Raw genomic sequence first — 7,605 nt, forward strand, 5'->3', positions numbered from 1 at the left:
GAATGTACCTACAGTTATAGGATAGGTTACACGTGTATGCTTTACTTCCTGAATGTACCTACAGTTATAGGATAGGTTACACGTGTATGCTTTACTTCCTGAATGTACCTACAGTTATAGGATAGGTTACACGTGTATGCTTTACTTCCTGAATGTACCTACAGTTATAGGATAGGTTACACGTGTATGCTTTACTTCCTGAATGTACCTACAGTTATAGGATAGGTTACACGTGTATGCTTTACTTCCTGAATGTACCTACAGTTATAGGATAGGTTACACGTGTATGCTTTACTTCCTGAATGTACCTACAGTTATAGGATAGGTTACACGTGTATGCTTTACTTCCTGAATGTACCTACAGTTATAGGATAGGTTACACGTGTATGCTTTACTTCCTGAATGTACCTACAGTTATAGGATAGGTTACACGTGTATGCTTTACTTCCTGAATGTACCTACAGTTATAGGATAGGTTACACGTGTATGCTTTACTTCCTGAATGTACCTACAGTTATAGGATAGGTTACACGTGTATGCTTTACTTCCTGAATGTACCTACAGTTATAGGATAGGTTACACGTGTATGCTTTACTTCCTGAATGTACCTACAGTTATAGGATAGGTTACACGTGTATGCTTTACTTCCTGAATGTACCTACAGTTATAGGATAGGTTACACGTGTATGCTTTACTTCCTGAATGTACCTACAGTTATAGGATAGGTTACACGTGTATGCTTTACTTCCTGAATGTACCTACAGTTATAGGATAGGTTACACGTGTATGCTTTACTTCCTGAATGTACCTACAGTTATAGGATAGGTTACACGTGTATGCTTTACTTCCTGAATGTACCTACAGTTATAGGATAGGTTACACGTGTATGCTTTACTTCCTGAATGTACCTACAGTTATAGGATAGGTTACACGTGTATGCTTTACTTCCTGAATGTACCTACAGTTATAGGATAGGTTACACGTGTATGCTTTACTTCCTGAATGTACCTACAGTTATAGGATAGGTTACACGTGTATGCTTTACTTCCTGAATGTACCTACAGTTATAGGATAGGTTACACGTGTATGCTTTACTTCCTGAATGTACCTACAGTTATAGGATAGGTTACACGTGTATGCTTTACTTCCTGAATGTACCTACAGTTATAGGATAGGTTACACGTGTATGCTTTACTTCCTGAATGTACCTACAGTTATAGGATAGGTTACACGTGTATGCTTTACTTCCTGAATGTACCTACAGTTATAGGATAGGTTACACGTGTATGCTTTACTTCCTGAATGTACCTACAGTTATAGGATAGGTTACACGTGTATGCTTTACTTCCTGAATGTACCTACAGTTATAGGATAGGTTACACGTGTATGCTTTACTTCCTGAATGTACCTACAGTTATAGGATAGGTTACACGTGTATGCTTTACTTCCTGAATGTACCTACAGTTATAGGATAGGTTACACGTGTATGCTTTACTTCCTGAATGTACCTACAGTTATAGGATAGGTTACACGTGTATGCTTTACTTCCTGAATGTACCTACAGTTATAGGATAGGTTACACGTGTATGCTTTACTTCCTGAATGTACCTACAGTTATAGGATAGGTTACACGTGTATGCTTTACTTCCTGAATGTACCTACAGTTATAGGATAGGTTACACGTGTATGCTTTACTTCCTGAATGTACCTACAGTTATAGGATAGGTTACACGTGTATGCTTTACTTCCTGAATGTACCTACAGTTATAGGATAGGTTACACGTGTATGCTTTACTTCCTGAATGTACCTACAGTTATAGGATAGGTTACACGTGTATGCTTTACTTCCTGAATGTACCTACAGTTATAGGATAGGTTACACGTGTATGCTTTACTTCCTGAATGTACCTACAGTTATAGGATAGGTTACACGTGTATGCTTTACTTCCTGAATGTACCTACAGTTATAGGATAGGTTACACGTGTATGCTTTACTTCCTGAATGTACCTACAGTTATAGGATAGGTTACACGTGTATGCTTTACTTCCTGAATGTACCTACAGTTATAGGATAGGTTACACGTGTATGCTTTACTTCCTGAATGTACCTACAGTTATAGGATAGGTTACACGTGTATGCTTTACTTCCTGAATGTACCTACAGTTATAGGATAGGTTACACGTGTATGCTTTACTTCCTGAATGTACCTACAGTTATAGGATAGGTTACACGTGTATGCTTTACTTCCTGAATGTACCTACAGTTATAGGATAGGTTACACGTGTATGCTTTACTTCCTGAATGTACCTACAGTTATAGGATAGGTTACACGTGTATGCTTTACTTCCTGAATGTACCTACAGTTATAGGATAGGTTACACGTGTATGCTTTACTTCCTGAATGTACCTACAGTTATAGGATAGGTTACACGTGTATGCTTTACTTCCTGAATGTACCTACAGTTATAGGATAGGTTACACGTGTATGCTTTACTTCCTGAATGTACCTACAGTTATAGGATAGGTTACACGTGTATGCTTTACTTCCTGAATGTACCTACAGTTATAGGATAGGTTACACGTGTATGCTTTACTTCCTGAATGTACCTACAGTTATAGGATAGGTTACACGTGTATGCTTTACTTCCTGAATGTACCTACAGTTATAGGATAGGTTACACGTGTATGCTTTACTTCCTGAATGTACCTACAGTTATAGGATAGGTTACACGTGTATGCTTTACTTCCTGAATGTACCTACAGTTATAGGATAGGTTACACGTGTATGCTTTACTTCCTGAATGTACCTACAGTTATAGGATAGGTTACACGTGTATGCTTTACTTCCTGAATGTACCTACAGTTATAGGATAGGTTACACGTGTATGCTTTACTTCCTGAATGTACCTACAGTTATAGGATAGGTTACACGTGTATGCTTTACTTCCTGAATGTACCTACAGTTATAGGATAGGTTACACGTGTATGCTTTACTTCCTGAATGTACCTACAGTTATAGGATAGGTTACACGTGTATGCTTTACTTCCTGAATGTACCTACAGTTATAGGATAGGTTACACGTGTATGCTTTACTTCCTGAATGTACCTACAGTTATAGGATAGGTTACACGTGTATGCTTTACTTCCTGAATGTACCTACAGTTATAGGATAGGTTACACGTGTATGCTTTACTTCCTGAATGTACCTACAGTTATAGGATAGGTTACACGTGTATGCTTTACTTCCTGAATGTACCTACAGTTATAGGATAGGTTACACGTGTATGCTTTACTTCCTGAATGTACCTACAGTTATAGGATAGGTTACACGTGTATGCTTTACTTCCTGAATGTACCTACAGTTATAGGATAGGTTACACGTGTATGCTTTACTTCCTGAATGTACCTACAGTTATAGGATAGGTTACACGTGTATGCTTTACTTCCTGAATGTACCTACAGTTATAGGATAGGTTACACGTGTATGCTTTACTTCCTGAATGTACCTACAGTTATAGGATAGGTTACACGTGTATGCTTTACTTCCTGAATGTACCTACAGTTATAGGATAGGTTACACGTGTATGCTTTACTTCCTGAATGTACCTACAGTTATAGGATAGGTTACACGTGTATGCTTTACTTCCTGAATGTACCTACAGTTATAGGATAGGTTACACGTGTATGCTTTACTTCCTGAATGTACCTACAGTTATAGGATAGGTTACACGTGTATGCTTTACTTCCTGAATGTACCTACAGTTATAGGATAGGTTACACGTGTATGCTTTACTTCCTGAATGTACCTACAGTTATAGGATAGGTTACACGTGTATGCTTTACTTCCTGAATGTACCTACAGTTATAGGATAGGTTACACGTGTATGCTTTACTTCCTGAATGTACCTACAGTTATAGGATAGGTTACACGTGTATGCTTTACTTCCTGAATGTACCTACAGTTATAGGATAGGTTACACGTGTATGCTTTACTTCCTGAATGTACCTACAGTTATAGGATAGGTTACACGTGTATGCTTTACTTCCTGAATGTACCTACAGTTATAGGATAGGTTACACGTGTATGCTTTACTTCCTGAATGTACCTACAGTTATAGGATAGGTTACACGTGTATGCTTTACTTCCTGAATGTACCTACAGTTATAGGATAGGTTACACGTGTATGCTTTACTTCCTGAATGTACCTACAGTTATAGGATAGGTTACACGTGTATGCTTTACTTCCTGAATGTACCTACAGTTATAGGATAGGTTACACGTGTATGCTTTACTTCCTGAATGTACCTACAGTTATAGGATAGGTTACACGTGTATGCTTTACTTCCTGAATGTACCTACAGTTATAGGATAGGTTACACGTGTATGCTTTACTTCCTGAATGTACCTACAGTTATAGGATAGGTTACACGTGTATGCTTTACTTCCTGAATGTACCTACAGTTATAGGATAGGTTACACGTGTATGCTTTACTTCCTGAATGTACCTACAGTTATAGGATAGGTTACACGTGTATGCTTTACTTCCTGAATGTACCTACAGTTATAGGATAGGTTACACGTGTATGCTTTACTTCCTGAATGTACCTACAGTTATAGGATAGGTTACACGTGTATGCTTTACTTCCTGAATGTACCTACAGTTATAGGATAGGTTACACGTGTATGCTTTACTTCCTGAATGTACCTACAGTTATAGGATAGGTTACACGTGTATGCTTTACTTCCTGAATGTACCTACAGTTATAGGATAGGTTACACGTGTATGCTTTACTTCCTGAATGTACCTACAGTTATAGGATAGGTTACACGTGTATGCTTTACTTCCTGAATGTACCTACAGTTATAGGATAGGTTACACGTGTATGCTTTACTTCCTGAATGTACCTACAGTTATAGGATAGGTTACACGTGTATGCTTTACTTCCTGAATGTACCTACAGTTATAGGATAGGTTACACGTGTATGCTTTACTTCCTGAATGTACCTACAGTTATAGGATAGGTTACACGTGTATGCTTTACTTCCTGAATGTACCTACAGTTATAGGATAGGTTACACGTGTATGCTTTACTTCCTGAATGTACCTACAGTTATAGGATAGGTTACACGTGTATGCTTTACTTCCTGAATGTACCTACAGTTATAGGATAGGTTACACGTGTATGCTTTACTTCCTGAATGTACCTACAGTTATAGGATAGGTTACACGTGTATGCTTTACTTCCTGAATGTACCTACAGTTATAGGATAGGTTACACGTGTATGCTTTACTTCCTGAATGTACCTACAGTTATAGGATAGGTTACACGTGTATGCTTTACTTCCTGAATGTACCTACAGTTATAGGATAGGTTACACGTGTATGCTTTACTTCCTGAATGTACCTACAGTTATAGGATAGGTTACACGTGTATGCTTTACTTCCTGAATGTACCTACAGTTATAGGATAGGTTACACGTGTATGCTTTACTTCCTGAATGTACCTACAGTTATAGGATAGGTTACACGTGTATGCTTTACTTCCTGAATGTACCTACAGTTATAGGATAGGTTACACGTGTATGCTTTACTTCCTGAATGTACCTACAGTTATAGGATAGGTTACACGTGTATGCTTTACTTCCTGAATGTACCTACAGTTATAGGATAGGTTACACGTGTATGCTTTACTTCCTGAATGTACCTACAGTTATAGGATAGGTTACACGTGTATGCTTTACTTCCTGAATGTACCTACAGTTATAGGATAGGTTACACGTGTATGCTTTACTTCCTGAATGTACCTACAGTTATAGGATAGGTTACACGTGTATGCTTTACTTCCTGAATGTACCTACAGTTATAGGATAGGTTACACGTGTATGCTTTACTTCCTGAATGTACCTACAGTTATAGGATAGGTTACACGTGTATGCTTTACTTCCTGAATGTACCTACAGTTATAGGATAGGTTACACGTGTATGCTTTACTTCCTGAATGTACCTACAGTTATAGGATAGGTTACACGTGTATGCTTTACTTCCTGAATGTACCTACAGTTATAGGATAGGTTACACGTGTATGCTTTACTTCCTGAATGTACCTACAGTTATAGGATAGGTTACACGTGTATGCTTTACTTCCTGAATGTACCTACAGTTATAGGATAGGTTACACGTGTATGCTTTACTTCCTGAATGTACCTACAGTTATAGGATAGGTTACACGTGTATGCTTTACTTCCTGAATGTACCTACAGTTATAGGATAGGTTACACGTGTATGCTTTACTTCCTGAATGTACCTACAGTTATAGGATAGGTTACACGTGTATGCTTTACTTCCTGAATGTACCTACAGTTATAGGATAGGTTACACGTGTATGCTTTACTTCCTGAATGTACCTACAGTTATAGGATAGGTTACACGTGTATGCTTTACTTCCTGAATGTACCTACAGTTATAGGATAGGTTACACGTGTATGCTTTACTTCCTGAATGTACCTACAGTTATAGGATAGGTTACACGTGTATGCTTTACTTCCTGAATGTACCTACAGTTATAGGATAGGTTACACGTGTATGCTTTACTTCCTGAATGTACCTACAGTTATAGGATAGGTTACACGTGTATGCTTTACTTCCTGAATGTACCTACAGTTATAGGATAGGTTACACGTGTATGCTTTACTTCCTGAATGTACCTACAGTTATAGGATAGGTTACACGTGTATGCTTTACTTCCTGAATGTACCTACAGTTATAGGATAGGTTACACGTGTATGCTTTACTTCCTGAATGTACCTACAGTTATAGGATAGGTTACACGTGTATGCTTTACTTCCTGAATGTACCTACAGTTATAGGATAGGTTACACGTGTATGCTTTACTTCCTGAATGTACCTACAGTTATAGGATAGGTTACACGTGTATGCTTTACTTCCTGAATGTACCTACAGTTATAGGATAGGTTACACGTGTATGCTTTACTTCCTGAATGTACCTACAGTTATAGGATAGGTTACACGTGTATGCTTTACTTCCTGAATGTACCTACAGTTATAGGATAGGTTACACGTGTATGCTTTACTTCCTGAATGTACCTACAGTTATAGGATAGGTTACACGTGTATGCTTTACTTCCTGAATGTACCTACAGTTATAGGATAGGTTACACGTGTATGCTTTACTTCCTGAATGTACCTACAGTTATAGGATAGGTTACACGTGTATGCTTTACTTCCTGAATGTACCTACAGTTATAGGATAGGTTACACGTGTATGCTTTACTTCCTGAATGTACCTACAGTTATAGGATAGGTTACACGTGTATGCTTTACTTCCTGAATGTACCTACAGTTATAGGATAGGTTACACGTGTATGCTTTACTTCCTGAATGTACCTACAGTTATAGGATAGGTTACACGTGTATGCTTTACTTCCTGAATGTACCTACAGTTATAGGATAGGTTACACGTGTATGCTTTACTTCCTGAATGTACCTACAGTTATAGGATAGGTTACACGTGTATGCTTTACTTCCTGAATGTACCTACAGTTATAGGATAGGTTACACGTGTATGCTTTACTTCCTGAATG

The sequence above is a fragment of the Salmo salar genome, chromosome 28 (assembly GCF_965601325.2).
Source record: "Salmo salar chromosome 28, fSalSal1, whole genome shotgun sequence".
NCBI lineage: Eukaryota > Metazoa > Chordata > Actinopteri > Salmoniformes > Salmonidae > Salmo > Salmo salar.